At 43.8% G+C, this 14,390-nt stretch overlaps 1 protein-coding gene across 4 annotated transcripts in view; it reads left to right on the top strand.

Annotated features, from left to right (window-relative positions):
* The first annotated feature begins 13,002 nt into the window (after positions 1 to 13,002).
* Positions 13,003 to 14,390, top strand: part of SAMD4A (sterile alpha motif domain containing 4A) — a 235,499-nt gene continuing 234,111 nt past the window's right edge. The window contains exon 1 of one of the 4 annotated variants that reach the window (XM_032624896.1): positions 13,003 to 13,298. The gene's annotated coding sequence lies outside the window, so the exon portion shown is untranslated. The remainder of the gene's footprint in view (positions 13,299 to 14,390) is intronic. The other 3 variants (XM_032624898.1, XM_032624899.1, XM_032624897.1) reach the window with 3 other exon arrangements.

Raw genomic sequence — 14,390 nt, forward strand, 5'->3', positions numbered from 1 at the left:
AACCCCAGGAGCTGTGCGAACAAAGAAGAGAAAGGGAAATGTCTCCCAGCAGCCCCAGGAGTAGCAGATTAAATCTCCACAATCAACATGATGTACCCTGCATCTGTGGAATACCTGAATAGACAACGAATCATCCCAAAATTGAGGCAGTGGACTTTGGGAGCAAATGTAGACTTGGGGTTTGCTTTCTGCGTCTAACTTGTTACTGGCTTTATGTTTATCTTAGTTTAGTATTTAGAGTTTATTATCATTGGTAGATTTGTTTATTGATTTGGTTGCTCTCTTTCTCCTTTTTTTTTTAATATGTAGATAAATATATATTTTTCCTTTTTCTCTTTTTGTGAGTGTGTATGTTTATGCTTCTTTATGTGATTTTGTCTGTATAGCTTTGCTTTTACCATTTGTCATAGGATTCTGTCTGTCCGTTTTTTGTTTGTTTTAGTATAGTTTTTAGCACCTGTTATCATTGGTGGATTTGTTTTTTGGTTTGGTTGCTCACTTTTTTCTTTTATTTTTTTATTACTTTTTAATTTAAAAAATTTTTAATAATTACTTTTAAAATAACTTTTATTTTATTTATTTATGTATTTATGTATTTATTTCTCCCTTTTCTTCTAAGTCGTGTGGATTTCCGGGTCTTGGTGCTTAGCCGGGTGTCATCCTGTGCCTCTGAGGTGAGAGAGCTGAGTTCAGGATAATGGTCCACCAGAGACCTCCTGGCTCCATGTAATATCAAATGGCAAAAGGTCTCCCAGAGATCTACATCTCAACACTAAGACCCAGCTCCACTCAATTACCAGCAAGCTACAGTACTGAACACCCTATGCCAAACAACTAGCAAGACAGGAACACAACCCGCTCATTAGCAGACAGGCTGCCTGAAATCATAATATGGTCACAGACACCCCAAAACACAACACCAGATATGGTCCTGCCCACCAGAAAGACAAGATCCAGCCTCATCCACCAGAACACAGGCACCAGTCCCCTCCACCAGGAAGCCTACACAACCCACTGAAGCAACCTTAGCCACTGGGGGCAGACACCAAAAACAATGAGAACTATGAACCTGCAGCCTGTGAAAAGGAGACCCCAAACACAGTAAGATAAGCAAAATGAGAAGACAGAGAAACACACAGCAGATGAAAGAGCAATGTAAAAACCCAGCAGACCAAACAAAAGAAGAGGAAATAGGCAGTCTACCTGAAAAGGAATTCTGAGTAATGATAGTAAAGATGATCCAAAACTTGGAAATAGAATGGAGAAAATACAAGAAACGTTTAACAAGGACCTAGAAGAACTAAAGAGCAAACAAACAATGATGAACAACACAATAAATGAAATTAAAAATTCTCTAGAAGGAATCAGTACCAGAATAACTGAGGCAGAAGAATGGATACATGACCAGGAAGACAAAACAGTGGAAATCACTACTGCAGAGCAGAATAAAGAAAAAAGAATGAAAAGAATTGAGGACAGTCTCAGAGACCTCTGGGACAACACTAAATGCACGAACTTCTGAATTATAGGGGTGCCAGAAGAAGAAGAGAAAAAGAAAGGGACTGAGAAAATATTTGAAGAGATTATAGTTGAAAACTTCCCTAATATGGGAAAGGAAGTAGTTAATCAAGTCCAGGAAGCACAGAGAGTCCCATACATGATAAATCCAAGGAGAAACACGCCAAGACACATATTAATCAAACTATCAAAATTAAATACAAAGAAAATATATTAAAAGCAGCAAGGGAAAAGCAACAAATAACACACAAGGGAATCCCCATAAGGTTAACAGCTGATCTTGCAGCAGAAACTCTGCAAGCCAGAAGGGAGTGGCAGGACATTTTTTAAAGTGATGAAAGGGAAAAACCTACAACCAAGATTACTCTACTGAGCAAGGATCTCATTCAGATTCGACGGAGGAATTAAAACCTTTACAGACAAGCAAAAGCTAAGAGAATTCAGCACCACCAAACCAGCTTTACAACAACTGCTAAATGAACTTCTCTAGGCAAGAAACACAAGAGAAAGAAAAGACCTACTTTAACAAACCCAAAACAATTAAGAAAATGGTAATAGGAACATAAATATCAATAATTACCTTAAATGTAAATGGATTAAATGCTCTAACCAAAATATATAAACTGGCTGAATGGATACAGAAACAAGACCCATATCTATGCTGTCTACAAAGGACCCACTTCAGACCTAGGGACACATACAGACTGAAAGTGAGGGGATGGAAAAAAAGATTCCTTGCAAATGGAAATCAAAAGAAAGCTGGAGTAGCAATTCTCATATCACACAAAATAGACTTTAAAATAAAGACTATTACAAGAGACAAAGAAGGACACTACATAATGATCAAGGGATCAATCCAAGAAAAGATACAAGAATTGTAAATATTTATGCACCCAACATAGGAGAACATCAATACATAAGGCAAATGCTAACAGCCATAAAAGGGGAAATGGACAGTAACACAATCATAGTAGGGGACTTTAACACCCCACTTTCACCAATGGACAGATCATCCAAAATGAATATAAATAAGGACAAACGCTTTAAATGATACATTAAACAAGATGGATTTAATTGATATTTATAGCCCATTCCATCCAAAAACAACAGAATACACTTTCTTCTCAACTGCTCATGGAACATTCTCCAGGATAGATCATATCTTGGGTCACAAATCAAGCCTGCGTAAATTTAAGAAAATTGAAATCATATCAAGTATCTTTTCCGACCACAATGCTATCAGACTAGATATCAATTACAGGAAAGAATCTGTAAAAAATACAAAAACATGGAGCATAAAAAATACACTACTTAATAACCAAGAGATCACTGAAGAAATCAAAGAGGAAATCAAAAAATACCTAGAAAAAAATGACAATGAAAACACGATGACCCAAAGCCCATGGGATGCAGCAAAAGCAGTTCTAAGAGGGAAGTTTATAGCAATACAATCTTACCTCAAGAGACAAGAAACATCTCAAATAAACAACCTAAACTTACACCTAAATAAATTAGAGAAAGAAGAACAAAAAACACCCAAAGTTAGCCGGAGGAAAGGAATCATAAAGATCAGATGAGAAAGAAATGAAAAAGAAATGAAGGAAATGATAGCAAATATCAATAAAACTAAAAGCTTGTTCTTTGATAAGGTAAACAAAATTGATAAACCATTAGCCAGACTCATCAAGAAAAAAAGGGAGAGGACTCAAATCAATAGAATTAGAAATGAAAAAGGAGAAGTATCAACAGACACTGCAGAAATACAAAGGATCATGAGAGATTACTACAAGCAACTATATGCCAATAAAATAGACAACCTGGAAGAAATGGACAAATTCTTAGAAACGCACAACCTTCTGAGACTGAACCAGGAAGAAATAGAAAATATAAACAGACGAATCACAAGCACTGAAATTGAGACTGTGATTAAAAATCTTCCAACAAACAAAAGACCAGGACCAGATGACTTCACAGGCGAATTATATCAAGCATTTAGAGAAGAGCTAACACCTATCCTTCTCAAACTCTTCCAAAATATAGCAGAGGGAGGATCACTCCCAAACTCATTCTATGAGACCACAATCACCCTGATACCAAAACCAGACAAAGATGTCACAAAGAAAACTATGGACCAATATCACTGATGAACATAGATGCAAAAATCCCTAACAAAATAGTAGCAAACGGAATCCAACAGCACATTAAAAGGATCATACACCATGATCAAGTGGAGTTTATCCCAGGAATGCAAGGATTCTTCAATATATGCAAATCAATCAATGTGATAAACCACATTAACAAATGAAGGAGAAAAACCATATGATCATCTCAACAGATGCAGAAAAAGCTTTTGACAAAATTCAACACGCATTTATGATAAAAACCCTCCAGAAAGTAGGCATAGAGGGAACTTACCTCAACATAATAAAGGCCATATATGACAAACCCATGGCCAACATCATTCTCAATGATGAAAAATTGGAAACATTTCCTCTAAGATCAGGAACAAGACAAGGTTGTCCACTCTCACCACTATTATTCAATATAGTTTTGGAAGTTTTAGCCACAGCAATTAGAGAAGAAAAAGAAATAAAAGGAATGCTAATTGGAAAAGAAGAAGTAAAGCTGTCACTGTTTGCAAATGACATGATATTATACACAGAGAATCCTAAAGATGCTACCAGAAAACTACTAGAGATAATCAATGAATTTGGTAAAGTAGCAGGATACAAAATTAATGCACAGAAATCACTTGCATTCCTATACACTAATGATGAAAAATCTGACAGTGAAATTAAGGAAATACTCCTTAAACACCACTGCAACAAAAAGAATAAGTACCTAGGAATAAACCTACATAAGGAGACAAAAGACCTGTGTGTAGAAAACTATAGACACTGATGAAAGAAATTAAAGATGATACAAAGAGATGGAGAGATATACCATGTTCTTGGACTGGAAGAATCAACATTGTGAAAATGACTATACTACCCAAAGCAATCTACAGATTCAATGCAATCCGTATCAAACTACCAATGGCATTTTTCACAGAACTAGAACAAAAAATTTCACTATTTGTATGGAAAAACAAAAGACCCCGAATAACCAAAGCAATCTTGAGAAAGAAAAACGGAGCTGGAGGAATCAGGCTCCCTGACTTCAGACTATACGACAAAGCTGCAGTAATCAAAACAGTATGGTCCTGGCACAAAAACAGAAATATAGATAAATGGAGCAGGATAGAAAGCCCAGGGATAAACCCACACACATATGGTCACCTCATTTTTGATAAAGGTGGCAAGAATATACAATGGAGCAAAGACAGTCTCTTCAATAAGTGGTGCTGGGTAAACTGGACAGCTACATGTAAAGGAAAGAAATTAGAACACTTCCTAACACCATACACAATAATAAACTCAAAATGGATTAAAGACCTAACTGTAAGGCCAGACACTATCAAACTCTTAGAGGAAAACATAGGCAGAACACTTTATGACGTAAATCACAGCAAGATCCTTTTTGACCCACCTCCTAGAGAAATGGAAATAAAAACAAAAATAAACAAATGGGACCTAATGAAACTTAAAAGCTTTTGCACAGCAAAGCAAACATAAACAAGACAAAAAGACAACCTCAGAATGGAAGAAAATATTTACAAATGAAGCAACTGACAAAGGATCAACCTCCAAAATTTACAAGCAGCTCATGCAGCTCAATATCAAAAAAACAAACAACCCAATCCAAAAATAGGCAGAAGACCTAAATAGACATTTCTCCAAAGAAGATATACAGTTTGCCAACAAACACATGAAAGAATGCTCAACATCACTAATCATTACAGAAATGCAAATCAAAACTATAATGAAGTATCACCTCACACCAGTCAGAATGGCCATCATCAAAAAATCTACAAAACATAAATTTTGGAGAGAGTGTGGAGAAAAAGGAACCCTCTTGCACTGTTGGTGGGAATGTAAATTGATACAGCCACTATGGAGAACAGTATGGAGAGTCCTTAAGAAACTAAAAATAGAACTACCATACGATCCAGCAATCCCACTACTGGGCATATACCCTGAGAAAACCATAATTCAGAAAGAGTCATGCACCACAGTGTTCAATGCAGCTCTATTTACAATAGCCAGGACATGGAAGCAACCTAAGTGTCCACTGACAGATGAATGGATAAAGAAGATGTGGCACATATATACAATGGAATATTACTCAGCCATAAAAAGAAACGAAATTGAGTTATTTGTAGTGAGGTGGATGGACCTAGAGACTGTCATACAGAGTGAAGTAAGTCAGAAAGAGAAAAATACTGTATGCTGACACATATATACAGAATCTAAAAAAAGAAAAAAAATATGGTTCTGAAGAACCTAGGGGCAGGACAGGAATAAAGACGCAGAAGTAGAGAATGAACTTTTGGGACACCGGGAGGGGGAAGGGTAAGCTGGGATTAAGTGAGAGAGTGGCATGGACATATATACACTACCAAATGTAAAACAGATATCTTGTGGGAAGCAGCCGCATAGCACAGGGAGATCAGCTCGATGCTTTGTGACCACCTAGAAGGGTGGGATAGGGAGGGTGGGAGGGAGATGTAAGAGGGAGGAGATATGGGGATATATGTATATGTATAGCTGATTCACTTTGTTATAAAGCAGAAACTAACACACCATTGTAAAGCAATTATACTCCAATAAAGATGTTAAAAAAAAAAAAGAGGCTGGGCACAGCATATTGGATGGAAGGAACAAAAAGCACAAAGTGAAAAAGAGCTTGGGTAGTAGAGGGAGAGAAAAAGCCTATGTGACTTGAAGTGAAGAAACGCGAAGGAGCAATGTGGATGGGGTTGGAGAGAGGGCAAGTGTTGTCATGGGCAGGAGTCAGGATAGTCTTTTGTGCAGTGGGAAGACCTTGGAGAGCCAAAGAAGGGAGGTAACCTTGTCCATGTTGCAATTTTCAAAGACTGAGGGGGAATGCATCTTGGGGAGGGAGGAAGGGGGCAGAACCAGGAGTTCAGTTTTAGTTGTTACAAGTTTGAGCTGTGATGTTAAGCCTACCTTATTTGTTTTATTTATTTAGTTGAACCTCCAGGCATTTACTCTCCTCTCTCTTTACTGTAGCTAGGTCCTATGGAAATTCTGCAAATCCGCCCTAGGCATAGGACTGAGTCAGTTAGGTTGGGGGAGGAGGAATAGCTGTCAGATACTTTCCTTGCTCTGAGCGCTTTGTATTTGTGCCAACAGTCTCAGCTGCAAACCCACCCTTCTACAACCAGCTTTGTGATGCTGGGGTAACACTCCGCAAACCACATTTATGCTTTGCCAGTGGGCTCCCTATGAGGCTTTGCAAACTGGAGCAATAGAGGGAAACTGGAAGACAGGAGGAAGGAGGGATTTGCTCCTTCCTGTCTGTTTCCTGTGGGCTTCATGTTGGCTTCCTGTTCCTGTGAGCACCACCGGAGCCTCGCTTCTTTACCTTGGTAATGGTGGTTAATTCCAGGAGCAGCAGTTGAATCCAGATTGCAGTTCTCCCAACATTTGCCAAACTTGCCTCCTCATCCCCACCTCAGGACGCCAGCCCCGGCCTAGCAACACCCCCTCCTCAGAGGGCTGAGCGTTCCAGCTCTGAGGGCCCGTCCTCCCAACTTCTAAGTTTTTATAATTCCAACTTCATTTTGTTTCCCTAGCCCTGTGGATGGTAGCTGCTTCCTGCAGTTGCCACCTGTGAGATACCTTAATGTTTTCCTTTCGACTCTTCAGTTACCAACTCTTTATATTCATGACCTCTGATAAAATAATTGGTGTTGTCTCTCTCCTGGCTACTCTAATTGATAGCAATTAGATCTTATCTCCTATATACCTGGCTCAATTTACTATGGTAGACAGAAAACTGAGACCAACTGAGGTTAAATAGCCCATATTCACACATCTACTTCGTGGTAGAGTTAGGATTTGAATCCAGTTCTGCTTTGTTTTGTTTCGCCTGAAGCTTGTGCTCTTAATCACTAGTCACCTTCCTACATTGTACGAAAAGCACATGGTTTTTCAACATTGAACTGTGGGTACAATTTTAAATTCTTTCATCATTTTTATTGCTTTTCTTGAACCCATTATCACACCCAGCATTTCCCAAAACATATCCCAGGCAACACTATACTACAAGACCTAGGAAGAATGTGTTCTGGGCTCAAGTAACTTTAGAACCTGCCATATACTGTACTCTCCAGGAGAGCAGAATGAACGTTAGCATAATGAAGGCTCTGAGAAATCTTGCAATAAAATTTCAATGTATAACCAGGCAGTTTCTCATAAGCTTTCTGAATGGGGATATTCCAAGGATGTGGAAAAATGTGGGATGAATCAATATTTAATGTATCCTATGCAACAATAGTACCTGGTAAAGAGAAGGTTGGTGCCAGCAGTCTTGGAATATTCTCATCACAGAGGTTGCTTTAAAGAATACTGGAGAAGGGGAGTCTGATCTTTGTTTAGATTACAGAAATATGACTTTAGACTTGTACATTTAAAAATTTCAGCTATTGAAAACTGTGGACACATTTCAATTGCACTTTCATCTGGAAAAGATACTGGCAATCCTTTAATCAACAACAAGGATCAGAATTAGGATTTGATGATTTCTACAATGAGTAATTTTTACTTTCTTTCTCTCATGCCAATCTGGGACAACTTATCCCTCTAAAAGGTCTAAGCTCCTACTTTTGTAATCCTGACCTATACAAATCCTATAAATAGGAGTAGTTTTGCAGCACTTACATTTAACCTTTTGACTGTATTTATTTGAAAATTTATCTATGACGCCTTATAAGTTGTTTTACTGTAAAAAACTATAATTTAATATTTCACACATTTGCTTATTTTTAAAAAGTGTGAACCCATCTGCATTTGTGTTTGAAATTGTGGTTCAACTGCTTGAATTTATACTTTATTTAAGTACCAGTTAATTGGTTTAGATTATACTCTTTAGAAATCAGTCAAAAAGACAGTGTACCTGACTAAATGTTCTAAAAACTGGAGTTCACCTTTCTTATCTAACTCCATGCTAGAGAAAGCTGTCTCAAAAGTTTTCTTCGTGTAATATTAATCAGCCTTAAAAAGGAATAAAATTCCGATACATGCTGTAATATGGATGAACCTTGAAAACGTTATGCTAAGTGAAAGAAGCTAGATGCAAAAGGACAATGAATACTGTATGAGTCCACTTATATGAGGTACCTAGAACAGACACATTCATAGAGACAAAACGTAGAATAGTGGTTAGCAGAGACTGAGGGGAGGGAAGAATGGGGATTTATTGTTTAACAAGCCCAGAAGTTCAGTTTGGGAAGATGGAAAAGATCTGGAAATGGATAGTTAGTGATGGTTGCACCAACAATGTGAATGTACTTAATGCAACTGAATTTTAGACTTAAGAGTGGTGAAAAGAGTAAACTTTATGTTATACATATTTTACCAAAATTAAAAAAAAAGACCTTTTCCCTATGGATTCAACATGTCCATCCAATTCATATTCTTGTTTCACTCCTGAAGAGTAACTAATCACACCTGTTATGGCCTTTGGGTAGTGGCATTCTATCTACCTAAAACTGGGCTTAAGAAGTCTTTCTTTTCTGGAAAAATTCTCTAAATTGAGGAACTGAAGAAAATTTGAAAACTATCCTTAGAGTGGTAAGAACTTCAGTGAAAAGTGAAAGCAGATTCCTCAGGAGTCCCAGTGCTTTCCCTGAGGCTTGCCCAGCCAGGTTTACCCTGGACCAGTTATCAGTCACGATCCCGTCAGTATAAAAACGTGCTAGGGGTGTAGGAAATTGGTGCTAGCCATTAGCACTCTGCCCTGGGCTAACGGAACACCAGCTTCCTATCTGAATGTGTGCCCCTCCCAACACTGAGATATTTCTGAACTTCTTCTAATGAGATCTGAACTCAAGTTTAGTCTCCCTAAGCCATGGCTCCTGGGCCTCACCCAGCTTGCCTTTCACTGTTGCTATCTTAGCAGACCTGACTCCTGATTTAGCCTTCCCACATTCCATCTGTCACCAGTTCTGCAGTTTCTTCCTCCACATCTCTCTCTTCATCCCCTTGAATCCTGATTCAAGCCCTGGCAATCCTGTCCTCGGCCTTATTACCTGGCTTTTGAGAGGGCATGTCTTTGAAGAATGAAAAAGCATGCTTCTATGTGAGGCAGACCCAAGATGTAAAGTAGGCAAATTAACATACTCTAATTTGTACCTACAAAGAAGGAAAACTAATACTTATCAGGTACCTCCTATGTGCCAAGTAATGTGCCAGTTATTTTCAGACCTTATGAGGGCAGGCATTACAATTATTTTTAAATGAGATTCTTAACACAGAAACTACTTTACTGTAGCTGTGCCTGCTCTTCAGGAAGCACACTAGATCCCAGTGGCAAATATTACACAGATAGAGTTCTATCTGATGCAGATGCCAGTTTGGCTCACTTTCAATCAGTCTTCAAATTTCCTCACTCCTGGGCACTTCTGTTCAGTCACCCAAGTCTAATCTTTTCTGTTTTAAAAATAATTAATTAATTAATAGCTGCGTTGGGTCTCCATTGCTGCACGTGGGCTTTCTCTAGTCGCGGTGAGCGGGGGCTACTCTTCGTTGCAGTGCGCAGGCTTCTCATTGCGGTGGCTTCTCTTGTTGCAGAGCACGGGCTCTAGGCGCGCAGGCTTTAGTAGTTGTGGCTCGTGGGCTCTGGGGCGCAGGCTCAGTAGTTGTGGGGTGCACGGGCTTAGTTGCTCCGCAGCATATAGTATCTTCCCGGACCAGGGCTCGAACCCGTGTGCCCTGCATTGGCAGGCGGATTCTTAACCACTGCGCCACCAGGGAAGACCCGAAGTATAATCTTTTCATAGTCAATTCCTTCTCTACATCTTGGCCTGAGTAGCCTACTCTTGCCTCCATGCTCATCAGTGGTTTTGCACCTTTCCTGTGTACAGAGTACGGAGAAGCACCTGGGCTTGCCTCCATTAACCAAGAAATGGTTTCCCTGCCTGCCAGCCATGTTTCTAGCTCACCTAAATCCCATTCCTCCCAGATTACTGCCTAATCAACTGTTCTTTGGAAGTTAGAATTTGCTTTAAAACTCCAAGTCATGTGGATATTTAGTACTTGTTAGCCACTTTTTTTTACAAAAAAATTTATTGGTTATCCATTTAAAGTATAGCAGTGTGTACATGTCACTCCCAAAGCCACTTCTTAATTATCCATAAAAACTGGGTAAAGGTTCGAATAGGAAAGTCCATATTTAGACAAAAAGATATATTTAGTTGATAGTATTACTTTCGTTCCTTCAGTCCTGACTTCACTCTGTGAGGAATAGTGAAGCAGCATCACTGGGTTTTATCTCCACTCCCTTTCCAGTCAGGGAAAAGGCCCAGAGGTGAGGGAAATCACAAGTATTGTGAACCCACAAAAGCAAGGCAGGCTGGCAACTCATGAGTCATGCTCCTCTTTGTATTTTTTAAAAAATAGCTCAAAAATTAGCTAAATCAAGATCTTTTCTTAGGTCACAGGCTGCTGTAAGAAGTACACTTATCCAGTAGGTGGTAGTATTTTCTTTCTTCAGCTTAAGCAGAATTCAATTTGCCTCAAGGTTTTGTTGTTTTTGTTTCTTAGTTTTACTATTCGCTTAGTAAACTGCAGGTGACAATAAATAAGTTAATGAAACTGATTTTTTCCCCACTTTCTTTTAAAAAATCACTCTTGGAGGCTTCTAGAATCCCCAGGTGGGGAACTTCTGCTTTGGCTGCAGTTGATAGCAAGGTATATATTGAGATAGACCATGCTCTAAACCTTCTCCCCATTTCTTGATAGAAGTTATTACTAAGTACTAGCTAATGATAATAATGTTTTGGAGAAAATATTTCAAGATTTCTTGCCTCTGTAATAATAAAACAAAACAAAATCAAAACACTGACTCTAGAATTGTTTTTAGGGCAAAATATTCATTAAATTATGCAGATACCTTTCCTGGCTGGTTAATGATGAGCTTAAGAAAATTATCCACACACCGTCTATTTTAATGGTAACACCTATATTTTTGCAGCTCCACAAGACCCTTCAATACCCCAACAGATGGTTAGGTGCTGTCACATGTTTCACAGGAACTAAGCGGTGCAGTAACTTAGGACGGAAGGAAGAAATGATTGAAAATCCAGGAACATACGCTGGAGTTAAAGAAGGAAGTGGTAAATCAGTGGAATAATATCTCAGATACTTTATCTTCAGAAATCCTGTATTAGCCAGAGTAGGGGAGGCAGGACTTGAAGCACAGGCTTCACTAATTTATCAGAAGTACTCTTATAAAGAAAGCCTCAAGTTGCTGGAGAAATGTTCCAGGGCTCACTGTTTTCACTGAAAACACAGACAGCCTGGATTTGGTCATCAAGTCCTCCTGTGAATATTCGATTACTATTGGAAGGCACAGCGATTGTTAGGTTTTAGGGTATTTTAAACCAATCCTGTACTTTCGAGACTACCCGAGGGCACTTTCCCAGCCCTCCCTGAACTGCATGGCCTCGGCGCTGCACCTCTACCCCCATCCTCTTGTGCGCGGCGAGGACCTCTGAAGCTCCCTGCCCGGCCTCGGCCTCGTGCACTCTGCAGGGCCAGATAAAGGCTGCCCAGCCCGGCGACTCAGACGAGCTGACAGGTGGCCTCGCCCGCCTCCCAGCCGCCTGGGGCGGCGCTCCTCTCCGCTCCAGGCCCGCAGCCGGAGCCGCAGCCGCAGCCCGCGCGCCAGGTGTAACTCCCCGGCTGGCCCCAGAAGTCAGGCGGCTTCCCCAGGGGGGAGCAAGGCCGGAGAGGGGTGTGGGGCTAGCCGCGAAGCCGCCCACAGAAGCAAAGGGCATCCAAGGTCCCACCCGGGCGAGGGGTGAGCAACCCGGGAACTTCTCGCGCTCCTCGGACCCGGGCCGTCCGGCGTCCAGGCTCTTCCAGCACTGCGTACCGCCCCTCGGCCTCCTCCGCCCTTCGCGTCCTTGACCCCCGGAACCCGTCCACGCCTGCAGCGCCCTTGACCCCAGGTCTCTGTCACCCCCGGGCCACAGTTGGGCCGCGTGGTCACCCGAGTTGGCGAACCACATTCCCAAGGACGAGCAGCCGGTGGCAGCACCGTCCCCGCTCAAGCGTCCTCTGGGTCCCCTCCGGCCCGCACGCCGGCGTCTCGAGCGCCCCGGCCCCTCCGGAACACGCAAGCAGCAGAAGGCAGGCATTCACTTGGACCCTCCCCTTCCCCAAACTTCTTCCCTCCGCCAGGCCGTTCCTCCAACCCGACCCCTTTGCGCCATCCGGCTCCTCCCTCTCCACTCCCCTCCCCTTTTCTGGTCCCCACTTAGGAATCCGCCCCCCCCCACACCCCGGCCTCAGGCCGGGCCCGGGGATCCTCCCCCGACTCCCCCCGCTTGCCGCCGCTGCCGCCGCCGCCCGGGTTCCTCTCCCCCCCTCTCGGGCGCTCCCTGCCAAGCCCATGATGTAATGGTGTATGTTAATCAGTAGCATGTGGGGAGCTCCGGCTCGGGCGGCTCAGTCCTCCGCGAGCCGACACTGGAGGCGACAGGAGCGGCGGCGGCGGCAGCCCGGACCCGCAGCGCCGCACTCTCTCAGCGCCGCCCGCCCCGACGGCATGGCCCGCAGCCCGCGCTCCGGGCGTCCCCAACCTCGCTGAGAGCCGCTGCGGTCCCGGACCCGTGCTTGGGGCCGCGAGCAGCCAGGATGAGCCGCTCCCAGGTGAGCACCCTTTCTCTCTTTTGCCCCAGTGGGTAACTGGGTCCCCTTCCCGGAGGGGAGAAGTTCTGGGAACCGCGAAGTTCTGGGAGCCGGGAAACGGGGTGCTGGGAGCGAGCCGCCCCTCGAGGGCTGGCTGAGTCGCTGGGCTCTCTTCGCCGTCCGCTGGCTGCCACCCGAACAGGGTTAGGACTGGGGGAGCCCCCGAAACCGAACTTTTCTTCTTTGCGGTCCTTCGGGGGCGTGTGCGGGCGGCGCGGAGCCGCAGTTCCCGCGGAGCCGCCCTGCCCGCCGGGGGAGGCAGTGCTGTAGGCTCGGCTGTCTCCGCGCTCGGCGTTCGCCCGTAGCCGTGCTGCCTTCGGCCTGGGACGCGCAGGCAAGGCGGTGGGCCGGACAGACCCGCCCGTAGGCGGCGGCAGCGGGGGCAGGATGCCTACAGCACACACACGCGTACACACTCGCATACACACAGACGCACACGCACGCACACATCTGATCGCTCAGGACGAAGCAGGCCCTCGGAGACCTCCCGGGTGGGCTGGAGCGGCGCGGCGTGGGGTAGCCGGGGCTCCGGCTGCGCCTCCGCCCGCTGGACGCTGAGCTTTGGGTGGGGAGAGTTTATTTTTGTCTCGAGCTGTTGCCGCGGCTGCTCACGGCCTAAATCCAGAGGGGCGCCTGGCGGTGGAGATGCTGGCTGTTGCTGTAGATGGAGCTGCAGCCGTTCGGCTGCTTCTCCGGGAGGAGGAGGTGGCGGAGGAGGAGGCGGGAGAGGAGGAGGAGGAGGAGGAGGAGGAGGAAGGAACTCGGGCTGCTGCAGCCTCCGCCTCTGCTTTGCATTAGCCCCCACCCCCACCCCCGCGCCCCTCCGCAGCCGCATTGCAAGTTTTCTGCGCGAGAAAGATCTGTTGCTGGTGCTGGCGTTTGCAGGCACAGTCCCCGAGGCCACCCCGGGTGGGGTGTGTGGGGAGCACTAGCCGTTCGCAGCGGCAGCAACAGGAAGCCGGGCGGTCTCCTCACGCACCTGGGAAGGAAGCTTCTTGCCTTTCCCAGAACGGGAATAGCTCCTCTCCAGCATCCGGGCGCGGAGGGGGCGGC

This window comes from Phocoena sinus, chromosome 2, assembly GCF_008692025.1.
Source record: "Phocoena sinus isolate mPhoSin1 chromosome 2, mPhoSin1.pri, whole genome shotgun sequence".
Classification (NCBI taxonomy): Eukaryota; Metazoa; Chordata; class Mammalia; order Artiodactyla; family Phocoenidae; genus Phocoena; species Phocoena sinus.